The sequence below is a fragment of the Leopardus geoffroyi genome, chromosome C1 (genome assembly GCF_018350155.1).
Source record: "Leopardus geoffroyi isolate Oge1 chromosome C1, O.geoffroyi_Oge1_pat1.0, whole genome shotgun sequence".
Taxonomy (NCBI): domain Eukaryota; kingdom Metazoa; phylum Chordata; class Mammalia; order Carnivora; family Felidae; genus Leopardus; species Leopardus geoffroyi.
In genome coordinates this window covers 128,907,475-128,927,900 of record NC_059328.1, presented here as the reverse complement: position 1 = coordinate 128,927,900, position 20,426 = coordinate 128,907,475, and the positions used below count along the sequence as shown (strand labels likewise).

At 37.2% G+C, this 20,426-nt stretch overlaps 1 protein-coding gene across 2 annotated transcripts in view; it reads right to left on the bottom strand.

The window, feature by feature from the left end:
• THSD7B (thrombospondin type 1 domain containing 7B) overlaps positions 1–20,426 on the bottom strand; it is a 1,583,569-nt gene that overhangs the window by 351,684 nt on the left and 1,211,459 nt on the right. The gene's annotated exons all lie outside the window — the stretch shown is intronic.

Here is a 20,426-nt window from a genome sequence, read left to right as displayed (position 1 = left end):
CAATTGTCTTAATATGCTTTAAATTAATCAGAATTTATATTACCTATGGCATAAGAATTACATGGCATAATCTGAGAAACCACAGAAACCAACTTTGATCTCACAATAGCTCAAGGGCCTAGAGTTTTAATATGAGCAAATCACCTCCTCAGGAAAGGCATTTCCCTCTGGAAATGCTCATTAAAATTAATACATTAGTAATTTATTTGTGGGTATTAGTTTCTTATAATATCTCTCATTCATCATAACCTGAGACAATATGGGTATAATTGTAATTTAGGGGAAAGGCACTAAAATTGTGACAAAACAAAATATTGTCTACTTCCCGGTTTGGCTAAAAAGCAGAAGTATTAATAGGCACCTCAATAAAGACAGCCAGTGTTCACTATCACTTTAATGGGCTGGGGCACTCATCTCATAATCTTTAGATGCCTTCTGATCAATAACAGCAACAAAAATCAATTACAGTTACAATGGTGAGCAAATATTTCAATTGCTATGTGCAAAATATGCACTAGATATAAAAATGAAAATTCTTGAACTTACACAGAAAGAAAATGGGGCAGATAGAGATACAACAAATTTAAGACATTGGTAGAGCGAGAAATGTCAACAGTGTGCAGTACTAAGAGAGTACAAAGAAAGAATAATCATTTTTGTCTCTAGAAACCAGACAGTTCCTGGAGGAGACAGATTTGATTCTGGGACTTGAAATCTTAATAGAAAAAAAAAAGGTTGAAGTCATTTTAGGCCAAGGAAAGTCTGAGAAAAGGTACTCCTGAGACATAAATGGGTGCATGGAATTCATAGAGAAAGACATGTAGGTGCATTTAGATGGAATGTGGATGTTCACATGTTGAAGGGTTACGAAGAATGGAGAGAAAGGGTGGTGTAGGAGAAAATGGAATTAATTGGTAAGTCTGGGACAGACCTAACCATGTTAAGAAGAAAATTTCTAGAAAGCCAGTAAACTAAGTGGAATGTGACAAAAGGGGGGGGGGACTTTCAGTAAAATTATATATTCATGTGGTTTTAAAAAAATCGTTAGTACCATGACTTACAATGAGAAAAAAACTGACCCACAACCAATTCCCTGTCCTCCTTCCAGAAGACTTTGAACTCTCTTTATTTAGTTCATCTGTGGTTATCTCCAAATCCATAAATAATAAACGTATGTCATTGCTTCTTGATTCATTAATTTTAGACATCATTTATTGACTTTCTGCTATAATGGATGGGAGTTTACTTTGTATCACCTTTCAATATTTTATAATTGTATCACTATTTTTATGCTTCTAATGGTTATTTAAAGGCTTTAAAAAAACATTTTTTTTTCCAGTCCCACTCCTCACTCCTCCTGTCCTCTATCAGACCAGCCACCACGGTTTTAAAGAGTCTTCATGGGTAAACAAGCTTCCTCTTCTCTTACCACCCACATTCCTGCTAAGTTAGGACAACCTTTCTGTGCTGCATCATCAGTTTCTCTGATCTTTAGTCTTTGTCTATTAAGTTTTCATAAATGCATTTAGAGCTCTCATCCACTGATGGTCTTCTCTCTCTTATTATTTTTTTAACATGGGATTAGGGTTTTCACAACTCATTTCTGTTATTTTAATGAGATTATGGAAAGAAGAGAAACCAATGTACTTGTACATTTCATGATCATGAACTATAAGTTAAGCAGATGTATAGGATGTTTTACATCTACTTACAGATCTATCCCCCTGCTTTATATGCTGTCTACCCGGGGAACTGATCATAGAAGGACTGTATCAGTGATTCCCTTGTCCATTGACTTCTGGTTGGGTTTGGCCAACAGAGGGATGGGGCACACGATGTAAGAAAAAAGATGATAAGAGGAGAGAAAGATGAGGGAATTTATTCCACCAGATTTTGTCTTCTAGATCACCTTAACTGGTTCTCTACACCAATCAAAAGGCATGGTTTCTGTGGAGTGGCCCTCTCATATAGCTGTAATCCTACTAATTGTTTCTACCTCTATCAAATTTCAGGCTCCTAAACATCACTACTCCAGGTACTGAACCATCCCCTGTTAGCTTATGTAACCCTTTCCAGTATTTTGTAAATAGACCCTTCATTAATTTTTCCCCAGTTGCCCCATTTGAATGGGCCACCATTCCTGTTTTCTGCCAGAACATGCCAATAAAATAAGAAAGACATACTACTATATAGCAGGGAAGAATGTTATAATTGGCCCATTTCTAAAACTACTTAAGGTAGTGTGAGAAATATAAAATAGGAGTTTAAGAAGAAATAAAATAAGTGTAATTAAAATAGTTCTGGTGAAAAGCTGAGAGATTTTCCTTTAAGACCAAGTACAAGACAAAAATGCTCACCCTTGCCACTTTAATTCAACAGAGTATTGGAAGTCATAGTTACAGAAATTAGGCAAGATAAAGAAATAAAAGGCATCCAAATTGGAAAGGAAGAAGTTAAAACTGTTACTATTTGCAGATGACATGATACCATAGATAGGAGACCCTAAAGACTCCACCAAAAAACTATTAGAACTAATAAATGAATTCAGTAAAGTTGCAGGATACAAAATTAACATACAGAATTTAGTTGTGTTTCTATGTACTAAAAAACAGCTATCAGAAAGAAAGACAAACTAAGAAAACAATCCTATTCATGACTACATCAAAAATAATAAAATACCAAAGATTAAATTTAACCAAGGAGACGGAAAACCTGTACTCTCAAACTTTAAGACACTTATGAAAGAAATTGAAGAAGATGAAAATAAATGGAAAGATATACCATGCTCATGGATTGAAAGAATTAATATTGTTAAAATGTCCATGCTACCCAAAACAATCTACAGATTCAAGGCAACCCCCATCAAAATACGAATGGTATTTTTCACAGAACTAGAATAAGAAATCCTAAAGTTTGTATAGAATTGCAAAAGATCCCAAATAGTCAAAGCAATCCTGAGTGGGGGGAGGGGGGAGACAGAAACAAAGTGGAGGTGTCAATCATATTCTCTGGTTTCAAACTATACTATAAATCTACAGTAATCAAAACAGCATGGAACTGGCATTGAAAAAAAGACCTATAGATCAGAAATAAATCCATGCATATATGGTCAATTAATCTATGGCAAAACAGACAAAAACATGCAATGAGGAAAAGACAGTTTCTTCAAAAATTATGCCAGAAAAACTGGACAGCTGCACGAAAAAGAAGGAACCACTATCTTACACTATATACATCTTACACTATATACAAAACTATTTCAAAAACAAATTAACGGGATGCCTGGGTGGCTCAGCTGGTTGAGCATCCGACTTCGGCTCAGGTCATGATCTCACAGTTTGTGGGTTTGAGTCCTGCATCAGGCTCTGTGCTGACCGCTTGCTTGGAGCCTGGATCCTACTTCAAATTCTGTGTCTCCTTTGCTCTCTGCCCCTCCCCCACTCACTCTTTGTCTCACTCCGTTTCTCAAAACAAAATAAATGTAAAAAAAATTTTTAAATACATTAACAACTTGTATATAACATCTGAAACCATAAAATCTCAAGAAAAAGGATAGGCAGTAAGCTCTGTGACATTGGTTTTAGAAATACTTTGTGGACCAGTTTCTCAGGCAAGAGTTAACAACAGTTAAAATAACAAATAGGAGTATATCAAACTAAAAATTTTTTGCACAGTAAAGTAAACCATCAACAAAATGGAATGACAACCTACTGAAAGAAGATATTTACAAATTATATATCTGAAAGGGTTTAATATCTGAAATATATAATGTACTTATTCAACTTCATAAAGAAAAAAAAAAAACAATTAAAACATGAGCAGTGGACGTAAATAGACATTTTCCAAGGAAGACATACAGATGGCCAACAGACACATGGAATGATGTTCAACATCACTAATGGTCAGAGAAGTGCAAATCAAAACCACAATGAGATATTACCTCACACCTGTCAAATTGGCTATTATGAAAAACACACACAAAAAAATAACAAATGTTGGTGAGGATGTGGAGAAAAGGGAATGAAAACAGTATGGGGGCTTCTTAAAAAATTCAATGTAGAACTACCATAAAACCCAGGAATTCCACTTCAGGGTACTCATCCAAAAAAAAAAAAAAATGAAAACATCAATTCAAAGAGATATATGCATCCTTATGTTCACTGAGACCCTATTTACAATAGCAAAAATATGGAAGCAATTGTACTGTCCATCAATAGATGAATGGATAAAGAAATTATAGTATATATACACAATAGAATATTATTCAGCCATAAAAAATTAAGATCTTGCCATTTGCAACAACATGGAAGGAACTGAATGACATGCTAAACAAAAGTCCGACAGAGAATATATGTGGAATCTAAAAGCAACACAAACAAAACAAAATAGGAACAGTTAATTCCAGTTACACTGTACTTGTTCTGAAAATTATTTTTTACCCTTAGGATTAGTATGAGTGTGGGCCTGTGTGTATATGTGTGTATATGTTTCTGTGTGTATGTGTGTGTTGTCCAAGTGTTATCTTAGAAGATCAGAAATAAAAATTGAAGAGGATAGGAAAAATGAAATAGATGCTTTTCTTGAGAGAGAACATAGATCAATGTTTCTCTGTTCTCATTGTATGTGTATGTGCACACATGTGCATGTGCACACACACACACACACACACACAATGAACACTCACACACAGAGGTTTTCTGCTTTATGGTGTAATTCCAGGTGAAGTCATTCAAGGTTTAGGGAACACGGATGCATTAATTTATCATGCCCTACAGATGTTCAGGTGAGGGTTGAGAAAGATGGATTCTATGGACAAAACAAACTTTTAGAATAGAGGTTAGATTTCTACAGAAAAAAACTGATTGTCACTGTATAGAAATGAAGACATTTTATATGTTTTCAAAAAGAGAAACAGAGATAAGGGATGATCTTGACATAGTGAATCAACACCAGGATCTGCAAGATAGCTGCTAAAAATTTCTTTTTCTGTGTGATGTGTTTCTTTGTCCTTCAACTTTGGCATGGTAATATTTAGCATTCACTTTTAAATGATTTTTCCATTTTTTGTGATATAAGTGCCTCAGCTTATAACCAGACCTAAAGCAGAGTCAGTTATGCACAAGAGACATGAATTAGCTGGGGTGTCATGGAACCTCAAGGGCAGGCAACATCCCCACTTGAGATGGAGCAGTCAATAGTCTTCTCACTTCACCTGTACTTTGAAGCCAGCCTGAAGGGAGCACTTTTGTACCAAGGAAGGACAGTAATTACAGAAACCCAAGAGGTAATTAGCAACAGAAGAAGCGAATGTCTCTGGCAGCACCCAACACCAAGATCTGAAGTCAGACAAGAGATGATGAGCAAAAGGCCAAGTGGAAGGTCTCAGAAATCGAAGTCATATAGAACCTCACTTTCTGTTGAAGACACAAGAAATGATTTAAGGGAAGTAGACAGAAAATGGAAGAGAGTGTCTTTGGAGGTTGCAGACATTTGGATTTTAAACGTATGTAAAATGCATTAGAAATTTCCAGGAATTATCTCCTTCATCTATATCAGATCTGCTTCTGGACATTTTGCATATGGTATCTCATTTTATTATTATAATGCTACGAGGCTGGTGTTACTACTACCATTTTCATTTATTTTAAAATTATAATTATTGTTCCCACTTTCCAAATAAGAAAATGGAGGGTGGAAGAGTTAAATAATTTGCCCAAAGTCACCTTGCTAGTTGTTAAGCGATTAAAACTATGCCATTAAAACTGGCTAAACAGACATCCAAGCCCATGATCTTTCCACAGAGACTTTATGGTAAAACAAAGAGAGAGGGGCATTCCAGGGAAGGGTTCACATCATAATTCCTCTGTTATTCCCAAGGGACACCTCTTCCTTTTTAATCAATTCTTCAGTAGTACCCTGTTGGCAGAAGGCTTCAAATGCCAGTAAACACAGTGCTTGTGGGGCTTGGTGAGTGATGCTTCCAACCTCATTAGGCCTATGAAAAATAACAATAAATTAAAATTCCTGTTTGCAAACATAAGTAACTGTTTAAGCATGATTATTGCTAATAAACTAGTCTAAATTCAATTTTTATTTATGCGTATTTTATTATCACTTAGTCATCAGGCATAATTATACTTGCTACTAATTATAATCAAAAGAAGTAACATTTATGAAGATGGCAGCTTAAACATCAAGAGCCATATTTAATATCAGAAATATATAAGTGATTTATTTATACATATATAATAATAAGAGATATTTATAGATTCTCTGAGAAGGTCTATACCAGTCTTTCCCAGAAAGATGGTAGCAAAAGTAGAAGAAATTAGTCTTGCTAAACCTCAGCTTACTTGGCTGTAAAACAAACCAAAAAGAAGTTTCTATGTCATATGATTGACAGGAGGATTAAATGAGATACTGCATGTAAAGGATGTACATATTGCCTGATACAGGGAGTCTTCTATAACATGAATTCATGAGAGAAGGTGAGAAAAAAGATTTAAAAAAACAACAACAACAAAAAAAAAAAAAAACATAGAAGGGGCACCTGGGTGTCTCAGTCAGTTGGGCGTCTGACTTTGGTTTCAACTCAGGTCATGATCCCAGGGTCATGGGATAAAGCCCTGTGACAGGCTCTGTGCTGATCATAGAGTCTGCTTAAGATTCTCTCTCTTTCTGTCTGTCTGTCTGTCTCTCTCTCCCTTTCCCCCACTGTTCTGTCTCTGTGTCTAAAATAAATTAAATGAAACAAGGGCACCTAGTGGCTCAGTCGGTTAAGTGTCTGACTCTTGATTTTGGCCCAGGTCATGATCTCATGATTTGGTGAGATCAATCTTCACATTGGGCTTCATGTGCTCACAGCAAGGAGCCTACCTGGGATTCTCTCTCCGTCTTTCTCTGCCCCTCCCCCACTCATGCTGCATTCTCTCTCTCTCTCTCTCTCTTTCTTTCTCAAAATAGACTTATAAGCAAATAAACAAACAAATAAATAAATAAAATGAAACAAAAACACAGAAAAATGCTTCAATAATTGAGGCTTCTTTATATTAAAAGAAAAATATGACAAACTGGCCTTCTATTCAGTGCTACATCTTGGCCATGTTCTGAGCATTGAGGAGTAGACTATGAGTGGCTGAAAATCATCCCACACTCCTGGTAAATTAAATTACAATTGCAAGGCAATTTGTATCAACCACCTTGTCATATCATTGGAGAGGAACAGATAAGCTGATCAAGTACCTGTTTGCTCAAGAAAGTCCTAGTTAATGCTTGTTATCTCATCTTAAATATGAATAGCTCATCCACTCACTTTTCGGAAGTACCTCTGTTTGTATGAAAATTATATGCTTTCTGAAAAAAGACTATCACCTCATGCGAATGTAAGTAACAAGCACATTTTGTCTCTCACTGCAGCGTAGGGTTGCATTTCAAATGTATGGAAAAGATAGACTGTGCTGCTGTTCTTAAAATTATCTATTCAATCTGATCACTGGACCTTTTTATTTCTTGCCACAGAATTCTGCTTTAGATATCAGTTCATGCATCCAAAGAAGATGGTCCTGTGCCCCAAGCACACTTGCTCATGAATCATTAAATTAAAAATGAAAGGGAAAGGAGAGTATGGGGCTTACATGAAGATAATTGACTGGAGCTACATGATATGTGTTGTTATGACAGAAACATTACGAATAAAAGCTATGTAACTAAAGAGAAGTGGTGTTTAATCAAAGTGGAGCATTAAAATGAAGAGAAAACAACTTTCACTTGGCAAAAATTCCAAATGGTCATTAAGAAGTCTGTCAGCCCAACTTTCTTCAACATTACATCCTCTGAAAGCAAAACAAACAAACAAACAAACAAACAAAAACAAAAAAAAAAAAAAAGAAAGAAAGAAAAGAAAAGCATTCTCTCTCCCGAAAAATTATACACAAGAGAATGGCCCTCATTAGTCTACTCACAACCACTGCTGAGATTTTTTTTTTCTTTTTTTAGGAAAGGCACAAACCAGGGTTCACCACCAGCCCAACTATCTCCCACTTAAATCTGGAAAAACAGTGACTCTGAGTTCTCAGAGGGAAGCACTTACCACATACAGGGTTGTCATTGTTGATAAATATTTATCAGGTTTCCTCTATATGTAGGAGATGAACCTAGGGGCTGTGCGTTATACTGAAACATATATACATGCATTATTAAATCTCCCCAGTGAAGCTGAAGTGAAACTTGATGGATAGATAATAATGTAGAAGTTCTGCACAGTTTTATAAGGATTCAGAAATGATAATATAAACTTTGTATTTACTATCCAAAGCCCATCAAGCCAGTATCTCTCTCTTTGTTCAAGGAGAAATGGCGGGCTTAAACAATGAACATTGTAATGCCCTAGAACTATGAGTAGAGAGTTTTCCTACACTTCTTGCCTATTCATCCTGGTGTTCCATATAGAGAACAGATACATCAAGAGTGTTTCCCACCCCCCAAAATTCCCTCCTAGCCTGGACCTCCAAGTACTTCAACATGAACACTGAGCCTATCTATATACCGGTGAAATTAAACAAAATTGCAAAGCTTTTCTGCCAAACTTTCCAGGACTGTTGAAAATAAGCTCCAGGATATCCATATACATCTTTCATTTTAAAATGTTGCCTGGTAAAAATGTACTGTATATTCTTAAATGTTCATAATCATCATTCACTTTGCAACAGAGGCCACATTCAATGGCTCTGGCAACAGACAGGACCTCCAGGGCTCTGGTTTCTAATCCCAGCTCATTACTGAATTGCTATATGACCTTGGGCAATGCACTTCACCTTTCAGAGCTTCAATTTTCTTGCTTATCCTATGTGGGGAATACTGTTGAGCCAACTCACAGGACAGCTGTTACGAATGTCTAATTAAATTGGATTTAAATGTAATGTAGTGTGTGTGTGTGTGTGTGTGTGTGTGTGTGTGTATCCACTTAAAATTCCTTATATGCAAGCCCTCAGTTTCAGATGAAGCAACTTGTGTTCATATCTGCAGAAGCTATCTAGGATGACAGTCGAAGCAAACAAACATGTCCTCTCTACAGTAGTTACCATACACTCTCTAAAGCCTATGCAATAGTTCTAATTTCTAGAGACTATCTCCAATTTCCTCTACTTCTATCCTCAACCACTGCTGCTCTTAGAATATCTGCAATCTGTAAAGCTAACCGTATCAAATAGTGACCACCTTTGAGTCTGGCCCTTCCTTTCTCTAAATATGATAAATGAAGTTATCCACACTTGATCTTGCTTTCTCCTCAACCCATGTGGTCCTTAATCCTGGCTACATATTAGAACCTCAAGGGACACTTTTACAGACTCCTAATGACTCCCCCAACCCAAACCATTTAAATCAAAATCTCTGGTGGGTACTGCCCAAGCATTGGTATGTTTAAAAAATCTCTAGGGCAAAGAACCACTAATTTAGCACATTTAAAACTAGCATCTCTTTTTCATCCAATATGTAAAACAGGAAAAAGACAATGCAGCATGCTTAACCAAGCAATAGAAAACAAATGAGCACTAGCTAAATCATTAATGCTCTCAACACATTTAAAAAATGCAACCTGCCCTCTAGCTAAGTACATCATAATGGGTATAATTGGAAATGTGTACTATAAATGAGGAGGGTTAACAACACTATTTATAATGACAATTTGCACTTGTCGTTTCTTCTTGCCAACCCATGCTGAAATGACAGGGATTTATTTTCCCTCCATTCAGACCCCTTTTCATTTTAGCAGAAGAAATGTCTAGTGGCTTCTTGCTACAGGGCTCCCTAACGCATTGCACTCCATCAGCCTTAAGAGTGAAATTCTCTGCAACACCACACTGCACTGTATGCAGACAGGTTTGGGGGGACACAGATGTCACCTAAGATATAAATACAAGACACAGTCATTAGTAGGCATGAATACTGAACCATATATTCAAAGCAACTCTTTTTTTAAAAAAAATCTATATTACTCTAAACTTATTAATGCTTTATGCCCTCATGAGCATAAAAGGATTCTATTCATGCCCAATATTGTTGACAGCTAGGGGACAGAAGAACTTCTAGATCAAGTTTATGTGTCACAGCACAGTGAGGTCACAACTCAGGGATGCACAGCTAGCAACTTCAGACCCTTAGATCCTCTGTTCTTACAGGAGAGTGAAGTGTATCCCTGGGCCATCTACCTGCCGTTCTCAAAATGCACTACCATTCACTATGGCTCAACCACATGAATCCTGGTTTCTGCAACTTTCTGCAATGCCCCAGGATGCGTCTACATGTAAAAAAATGGTTTACGTGAATTTAAGGTATGTGGGATCATTTAGATATTAATATTGATTGTGATATTAAAGTTTTTGTTTTGGTGGTAGTAGTAAGACAAGGTAATGAAAAATGGCTCTGTAAAGATAACCCAATTAAAATAAAGTTTTTCACTTTTAACTATAAATTTTATCACGATGAAGACAAAGACTCTTAATTATCCCTTTTATGCATGAGGTGTGTGTTATTTCCTGTCTTCTTGTCTTCATTAATTTGCAGCATCAACATAAAGCCTCTGTTTTTGAAATTCTTTTTTTGGCTTGGTGTTGATGTAGTAACATGACTTTTTAGAATTGGTGAGTCTGGAATGTCAGGTCTGTAAACTTGGGAAAATACTTATTTTCTGGTACCTCAAAGGGAAATAATTAGAATAACTTATTTGGGGCTTTGAAGAAGAATAATCAGGTAATGGAATGTAATATCAAATGAACTCAATATATCTATCCATCAGCTTCAACAATCATCGGGCCATGCTTTGTAAAATCTATACCCCTACCCATTCATGACCACCTGAATTATTTCTAATATTCAGGCATCATAAAATTACAACTGTAAATATTTCAGAATAGATTTATAAAAGATAAGGGCTCTTTTTGAAACATGACCACAGTAATACTACCATACATAGAAATAGCAATACCAATTCTCCTAAAATACTAATAAATATATAACTGTCATTGGGTTATAATTCGGTTCCTGACTGTCAACTGAATTATAATTGGTTGACATGTCCTATAGGCTCCTCCCCTTTTTCTTCTTGTTTTCTTTGGAATTCCCTTTGAAATATTTTCAAAAACAGATTATAAATGCAGGTATAAAAAGACAGGCAAGTAAAAGAAAGTTTGGAGCACTGGTCCTTGATGAAATTTCTCCATTGTTGGCAGTGAGAACACGGCTTTTAATAGATCGGTAAATCAAGAAAGAGGAGACAAAAACTGTGTGGCCAGAGCACAGAGTGATGTTTGGTCAGAGACTATCCCACCAATACACACATAAAACTAGAATTCCCTTCGTGTGTGGATAGTGAAAAAAACCTACTCTGACAGACAGAAAGAGTGGGGTTGCTTTCTTGTCCTGACCTTAACTCTAGAAAGAACAGGAAAAAAAAAAAGAAAGAATTAACCCAGAGTTTTCCTAATCAGATGCCTCTTTATTAATAAATGTGTAGAGCTGGAGCTATTCAGCACTATTATATCTGAAGAAGAAAATCTAAAATAATAACTGTTTATCATGTGTTCGGGATTGTTCTGGAAAAAGAATATTGAAGTTATCTAAGGAGGAGATGCCATTCTTGAAATTGAAAATAAAACAAAAGAAAGAAATATTACCTCTTGGACCTTACATTCTAGTGGAAGCAGAAGGACAATTGCAAAGATAAGTCAATATTTACTATTTCATAAGGCAATTAAATACCATGCAAAACACACACACACACGCACACACACACACACAAATATAGCAGGAAGTTCTAAGGAATGTGTGTGTGTGTGTGTGTGTGTGTGTTTATGTGTTAAGGAGAGGGAAAGTTGTAATTTTAAACTTCAAAGCCTCAGTGAGAAAGGGATATTTGAGCAAGAACATGAAATACCTAGGTGGTCATCTATATAATACCTAGGAGAGGAGAAATTTATGCAAAGCGAATGCTATGTACAAAGACAAAGCAGAGTCAAATTCCAGAGAGAGCAAGGGGGTCCAGACTGGCTTTCTTCATTGGGTACACTGGAGTTGGGAGAGGAGGGAGGTCAGTGTTTCCACAAAGAAAAACAATTCCTATCTAATATCATAGATGAAAATGAATTATTTAAGGCTTACATATAAAAGCTTCTGGAGAAAAACACAGGTATCTTTATGTCTTTGGGATAGGAAAAAAATCTTAAAAAACAAAAGAGGAAAATCATACAGTAAGTAATTGATAAATTCAATCATGTTAATATTAAGCATTTCTGTTCACTGAATGACAAACCTCACTCTGAATGACAAACCTCACTCTGAATGGTAAGATCTGCATTACGTGGAAGCACGCAAGGTTTATTATCCAGAATATAACCTTCAAAACAATAAGAAAAACAATCCAAGCACTTGCCATGCTTCATTCTTTTGCCAAGCGCTCTACATAAATCAACTCAATCCTCACGACAATCCTAAAACACAGTTACTCTTGTTATTTCCATTTTGGAGGCCAGAGAATGGAGGAGCAGAAAGGTTTTATATCTTGTCCAAGATGTCAGTAAGTAATAAACAGGACCTGAAACCCAAGAAGTCTGCATCCAAAGTATGTGTTCTTACTGCTCTGCTTTGCTATCCTCTGCTTCCGACCCCTGAATATTCTCAGCCGAGTGCAAGAAGAATTGCAGTCCAATGAAACTAAAATCCAATAATGGCAACTGTTCACAGGAATAAAAGCTCTATCCAGTTAGGAGCCTGGCCCCTACAGAAAGTCAATAAGGACCAAGACTAGCCAGTTCATAGGGCCTCAGGCTCAATAGTGCTCTTAGTTTAAAGCTCTGCTACAACTGTCTTGAAATATTTAATAATTTCTGAACAAGGCATCCCACATTTTCATTTTACATTGGGCCCTACAAATTATGGTGCTGGTCCTGATAAAAACAGCGGCAATGTGGAGAATTAATGATATCCTCTCTTTTGGGCTTATCTTACTCCTTGGAAGTATAGACACAGAGAGGGGACTAGGAAGGATGTGTTCTGTCCTGGAGTTCTGACAGCTACTTACTGTTTTTGCTACTCTCTTAGCATTTAAATTCCTTGAGCAGGAGAGAGGGTTTGCATAATCATCCAGTTATGTGAACTCCACAGGATGGGCAAAGAACTCAGTACACACTGGGTCATAAAGACATGCTATTAAATACTGTTGAGTTATGGTAATTTATACACTTACCTACAATTCACATTTTTTTTATTCAAGAAAACAGATCCTCCTCATTTCTTGCCCAGATAATTGAATGGCCTCATAATTTTCCCACTGGTTTACAATGGTGTCTAACCTCATTATTTTCTGTATTATTTTTTTTCTAACACACAAATCTGATTTTATCACACCTATGCTTAAAATTTAAAGCATCTATTAGAATTCCAGATAATGTCCAAACTTCTTAGAATGGCATAAATCTTTTCATAAACTGGCTCCTGCATATCTCTCTAACCCTATTTCTTATCATCCCTCCCTATGCATTATGCATCCCAAGCATCACTAGCTGCCTATAATTCATTTCATTAACATGTCCTCTCAAGCTGCCAAGCCTCCATACATACACCCTGTCTTCTATATTTAAGGTACTTGTATTCCATGTTTATGTGGAAACTCCTAATCTACCAAATATTACATTATCGGACCACTTAGCTAGAGTAAGACACCCTCCTTTCTGGCTGTTAACACTCTGTGCTCATTCTTGTTAGAGGAAAAATATGTTTACGTACTCTAATTTCGTATAAAAAAAAAAGCCCCTTGAATAAAGTAACCTCATCTCATTAATCTTAATGTTACTAGTAACTGGCATAAAGCTTGGTATATAGTAAACCCTACAAAAAGTTTGCTAAATTAATGATACATTCATTTGTTATCATTCATTTAATTACTATGTCGGCACTTACTCTGTGGCAGCCACTATCCAACGTGTTGAAGCAGTGAACATGACATGGAGCTTACTTTCTAATTGGGAGAATGGTTAAACACTATGAAGAAAAATAACATGAAATAGTGAGTAAGAAAGAGAATGGGAAGAGGAGAATTTCTAATAAGGTTCTCAGAGAAGGGTTCACCAAGACATGATATTTAAACTGAAAACAAATGTTGAGGAAATGGCACCCATGCCAAGGTGAGAGAAGAGCATTTTAGGAAGAAGGGGCAGCAAGTGCAAGTCTGAATAAGAGACAACAAACTTGGTCAGAAGGGAGGCCAGCGTAGCTAAGAGGAAAGTAAAGAAAGCAGTGGAAGGTAGAACAGAAGTTTACAAAGCTGCCTAGCATCAGTCTGTGAGGGTAGAGCCCTTCAGATGATTCCTTCTATGTGAAGGCAGATCTACTTCTACAGTCTTCTTTGTCTCAGGACTTTCTCCCCTTCCCCCATTGTGTCTTCTTTGGTAAGGATAAGGGCCATCTAAATCATGTTATTTTGGGAGATGGAAGTGGACATACATCACCTTTCTTTCATTCTCCTTCTTGTTCTTTGGGATGTATCTGTTCATAGAATGCACATATTCTGCTCTTTTCTGGGGCATGGTCATTCAAATTTTTAGTAGTCCAACATGGTCTGTGACCAGAGGGTTAAGCCTGTCTAATTACAGGGTTGAGAATCAGCTGATATTTTGATCATCCTCGACTTGGACTAATTCTACATTGTTTCCAAATTTGGATGGGGGAAAAAAGTGGGTGGGGAAAAGGCAGACTTCCTTAAATTCCAAAATCATACATGAGCCTGTTGATCACGTATAATGGTATTTCATGTTCCATGTAGTGTAACAACATATGTTTAATAAACTTCTATTATTTTCCTTCTAGAAAAAGTCTCTTTCTTGCTTTCTCTCATTCTCACTCAAAACATACATTTAATATATTTCTATCTTCTGTTCATAAAATTAATAACTTTATAGCTTGAGCCTGAGTACTCGTGGATCCTACAACTTACTCAGGGATGATGAAATACAAAATGGAGGGCAAGTAGGGAATTGACACATACAGAGCAACTACTGCCGAGCCAGCCTCTTCATGTAGGATAAGAAAACCCTAGGAAGTAAATTGTCTTATAAACACTACATGTTATATTTATGTTACAGATGAACATATAGAGTTTCAGAAAGGTTTACTAAATTTTAGTTAAAATTAGCACACAGCTAAGGAGCAATGCCAGGGGTGCACCATACACATGTTAGATTCTTTCCACTACACATGAACAAATTAGAGAGAAGCTCAAGAGAGAATATAATTAAGTGCTAAACTGAATATAATCAAATATCAGTTCAAAAAGCATGTGGTCATCCAGCAGCAGAAGAGGATATTGTTGGCTCAAGTTAGAAATGAGCACACTTCCCACAGAACCTGTCATTGTATATGTGGCCTTCTTTGGTTAACATTTGTAAGGCTTCTAAATAAAATTATTATAAGCATATTTTAGGAATCAGCAAATTAAATTTAACTTGAAAATAACTCAAATGGCAAAGAATCTATCATTCCAAAGAATCTATCATTCCAAAATACTTATTTGGGGATACTTTACTCCTTATCACTGAAAACATGCCATTCAGTAGATAGTCTATCTGAACTATCTCCATGTAGCAACTTAATTTTGAAGGAATTTTAAGAGATTAGCAGAATATTCAGTGATGATTTTTTTCTATTAAGGAACACTTAAAAGTTGTTAATCTAAATCATGAGCAATCTATTTCATTTCGAGCATGAATTTAATATCTTCTTGGTTTGTTACCATACAAAATCATTTGATGTTCTTAATAAACCTGGAGTTCCTAACTGACATATTAAGATCCCAACATTTAGTTCCACCTTTAACTTTCAGGTTTGTTATAGTAAGACAAATTAAATAGTTTATAAATCTACCATCATGTTAGCTAATCCAATGAGTCAAAAGCCTCCTTAAACCACACTGTAATTTAGAATCATACTAAAATAGGATCAAAGCCAAGGAAGTGAAAAATAATTAATGTATTTTTTTTTACTTGTAGAAAATTATTTAATAAACTTAAAGTAACACCCTACCAAAATCAAAACTAATTTATTCTATTTCCTCATAGGAAGCATACTGAAAAGTCTAAGAATAAACTCCTAATTAGAACGGGTAGCTTGGTTTCTGAAAGGCAGCTTATTTACCTCTACAGGCAAATAAAAGTTATATTGTGATGCACTATAAAATCTGCAGAGAATTCTAGAGATATGGGAAAGAAACCAGCCAGAACTTAACAGTTTGAAAAGAAGAGCATTCACATCCAAAGAAACACAGATTCTTTGCCACCATGGCTAACAATAAATCATTATGAATATCCATGTGAGCCACAGGATTTATTTATGGTAATGTAGCTTGACTACTGAGTAAGAGATTAATAGTGCTTTATAGCAGGTATTACATGCAAACGAAGAAGTTATGAGTAAGGGTGGATTTCAGATGTAAGGAACAGAACCTCATGCATCAAATCTACATTTTAAAATTTTTGTTTGCTTTTACTTATTTGACTTTGTTTGGTATGTTAGTTTATTTTATAAGATGACCAGTACAACACTGTGTATGATAGACTGTTGATAGAAATTACAGCCTGTACATTTTGGTAAGAATTCAAGTACACACGGACTACATATTTTGTTTGTCTGAAGTAAAACCTCTGGCCCAGATCATACTCAGGGTGAGTGCTTTCTCTCTTCTACAAGTTTCTAGTCTACATGAACATACAATTCTACTGTATTTATGTGCCTGGGGCTTCATTTTCCTTTTCTGTATTTCTACCTAATGTAAATCACTCTCTTCCCAAACCAACTCTGATGTGATAAGAGGATGGCTTTTGTGCTGGAAGCAGGCAGGTAAGTCTTACCATGCCTCTGCTTGCATTTCAGCCAACAACAGAGACAGACTTGCTGAAACAGAAGTGAGGGGAGGAGTCACGTTCTGAATTCTCTCCCAAAGGGCTGAGAGTGGGCCTCCTGGAGAGGCCAGTCTCTGTGGGGAATAATCACTGCTCCATCTGAGAGGGAAACTTCCAAACCCAGTTCCTGTTACCTTTCTGCACACTGTCCCCTTCCCCTTTCAGATGGGTCCTGACTTGAGGAGGCTGTTCCACATGCTGCTGAAGTGGCTGAGGGCCTGACACAAATGGGGCCATCAGATTCTCTTTCTTGGTAACCTGAATAAAGAGCCAGAAGGGAAGTTTCTGTCCACGTTGGGTGCTTGACTTAAAAAAAGTGTGGTAGAGTCAAGGCTGGGACAGCCATTCTGGGGCTCTGTATCTGCTAGTTATGACAGTGTACAGATTCAGAGAAGGCTCATTAGAAGAGGCAGACAGTAGGCGCACACAGATTAGCAGAGACAGGAGGAAGCATGCTGGCCCTGAAGCTGCAGATAAGTGCCAGGTCTTGTTGGCATTTCTAGTTCCCATGACTTCCATGGAGAGTTTTTTTTTTTTTCCTTATTTTTGGCTATCTGTGAGATTTCTTGTTATAATTTTCCAACAAGTCGTTTTAGCCAACTATAGCTTAAAAGCCTTTGATCCTTGAAAACCAAAACAGATGATTAGAACTATACACTAGATGCAAGTTACACATTTCTTAAATTGTCCATTGGCTAATGATTAAATTAAATGATCCTATAGTTCAGTTGTTCTCAAACTTTAATGTGTCTTAGAATTACTAAGGCAGTCTATTTAAAAATGTAGATTTGGGGGCACCTGAGTGGCTCAGTCAGTTAAGTGCCCAACTCTTGACTTCTGCTCAGGTAGTGATCTCATGGTTCATAGGTTTGGGCCCAGTATTGGGCTCTGCACTGAAAGCACAGAGCCTGCTTGGGATTCTCTCTCTCTCTCTGTCTCTCTGTCTCTCTGTCTCTCTCTCTCTCTCCCCCTCTCCCTCTCTCCCCCTCCCCCTGCTGTATGCTCACTCTCTCTCTCAAAATAAATAGATAAACATTTTTTAAAAATGCAGATTTTGGGGCGCCTGGGTGGCGCAGTCGGTTAAGCGTCCGACTTCAGCCAGGTCACGATCTCGCGGTCCGTGAGTTCGAGCCCCGCATCAGGCTCTGGGCTGATGGCTCAGAGCCTGGAGCCTGTTTCCGATTCTGTGTCTCCCTCTCTCTCTGCCCCTCCCCCGTTCATGCTCTGTCTCTCTCTGTCCCAAAAATGAATAAACGTTGAAAAAACAAATTTAAAAAAAAAAAAAAATGCAGATTTTGAGGGCCCAGGCTTGACCTCAAAATCAGAATCTCTTAGGGTTTTAACAAGCATCTCCAGTCACTCTGACCTGGAAGTGTATGGGCCACATTTTCAGAAACTATTCAAATTATTGTTTTACCCTTGGGCCAATCTGGGCCACTGCAAGACTGCACATGAACACAGTTTTGGGTTTCAACATTATGCCCTTGGGTTTTATTTAAAAAGAAAAAAAAATGAAACCTTTTACTTCATTTCCTATGGACATAATGCCTCAGTTGGTGACCTCTGTTGGAATGGGAAGTTGCAGCAGGAAATGCCTTCTAAGAAATAGCGATTGAATAGGCTTTGGTTCCCAGGAGATACTCATATAACTTCATTAAAAATAATAATAAACAAACAGACTGATGGACATATGAATGAGTGAATTAGTAAATGAATGTGCAAACAATTATAAAGGATAAAGAATTCTTTTTAATCATGTTTGCCAGGAAACCAGAGATAAATCAGATTCTCTAAGTCCCCCATCTTCTTTTTTTTTTTAATTAATTTATTTTGAGAGAGAGAGAGAGAGAGAGGGGGAGAGAACAAACAGGGGAGGGACAGAGAGAGAGGAGGACAGAGGATCTGAAGCAGTCTCTGTGCTGACAGCAGAGAGCCCAATGCAGGGCTCGAACTCACGAACTGTGAGATGATGTCCTGAGCTGAATTCAGATGTTCAACGGACTGAGATAACCAAGTGCCCCTAAGTCCCACATCTTGTATTGCCAACATCACTGTGCATGTTCTTGCAGTGAGCCATGGAAACATTTAGAAAATAAATTTAGTTGTAAAGGCATATCAATTTCCTCTTAGCAGTTTGCTAGCTTTGCCTAAGTAGGTTGCTTCTAACTGGCATCCGTTTATTTTGTACGGATTTACTGAGTTCTGTTCCATCTTAAGTTTATTACTTAGGCACTTTTGGGAATGAAGGCAGAAAAAGGATCTAGCCTTCAAAGATTTCACATCCCTTTAGAGGAACACAAAACACCTTTACGGATAGTTAGAATGCAAGCAAGTTAGACAGGGTTATGAGACCCAAGAGGGAGGAGTGGTTGTTTCCAGCAGAAGGATCAGGACAAATTCTGTGGAGGAGGCAAGGATTTATACCTTGGTAAGATCTTGGCAAGCAACAGAGATAAGGAGAAAGATATTCTAGACAGAGCGGAAATCTGATTTCCCTTACTACTTTCTCTCACAACAGTCTCATCTGCCCAGCACATACTACAATTCGTATTTAGGTAATTGTGGGTTCAGTGGCTCCATCTTCCTCCAGTAGACTGTACCTTCCACAATGGAAATGGATGGATCTGTGTCTGTTTCACTCACCACTCTACATATATGCATGCAGTACCTAGCACAAGGGCTGCAACACGCTGATTATTCAGCACATGTTTATTGCTGAATGAGTGAGTAAGAGCCTAGGCTTCCATGTGGTTTTGCCCTCTATTAGTTTTGCAGTCTTGGGTCCTATCCCTGGGCCTCTATTTTCTCATATGTAAAATGGAAAAATAACAGTTCTTTCCATATGGGGTTGAGATAAAAATTAAACAGGATGATGGATAGCAATAAATTATAATTTTTATTAATTCGACAGGAAGAGGCAGTGAGATGAAGCAAAAGCATGTGGATGTTTTGGCCTTTTAGTGATAAGAGCCAGACCTTGTCTAGCTTTTTTTGCCTACTACTGTATGGGCTCACCAGGCAAGGCAATGTAGCAAGTTTCATGTAAATTGGGTATCTTCACCTGCTCTTTGCTCCGTTTGGATCAGGTGACCAGGAGTGCTTCCCTTGACAATTCCGTTGCCTCCTCTCTGGAGCAGGACTAATGGAACAGCTGTTCCTTTTTCACCAAACTGTCAAGGAAACAGCATATGTGAAAGCAATGTGTGATAGTTCTGTAATGTGCCAAGCCTGTGTCACAGGTTTGAGAGTCCCAGGCTGCAAATTCTTGAATTGCTAATAAATAAGCAAAATGAGTGTGCCTATTGATATCAGAAATAACTTTTTCTGAGATAAAACAGGCAGGCACTGGAGTCTGAGAAATCTGGATTCCACTCTGGCTCTGCCTCGGCCATGCACATTGGGTAACCGTGGACCCATTACTCCATATTTCTGAGCTGGGGTTCCTTATCTCTATAGTCATGTATGATTACACCTACCTCC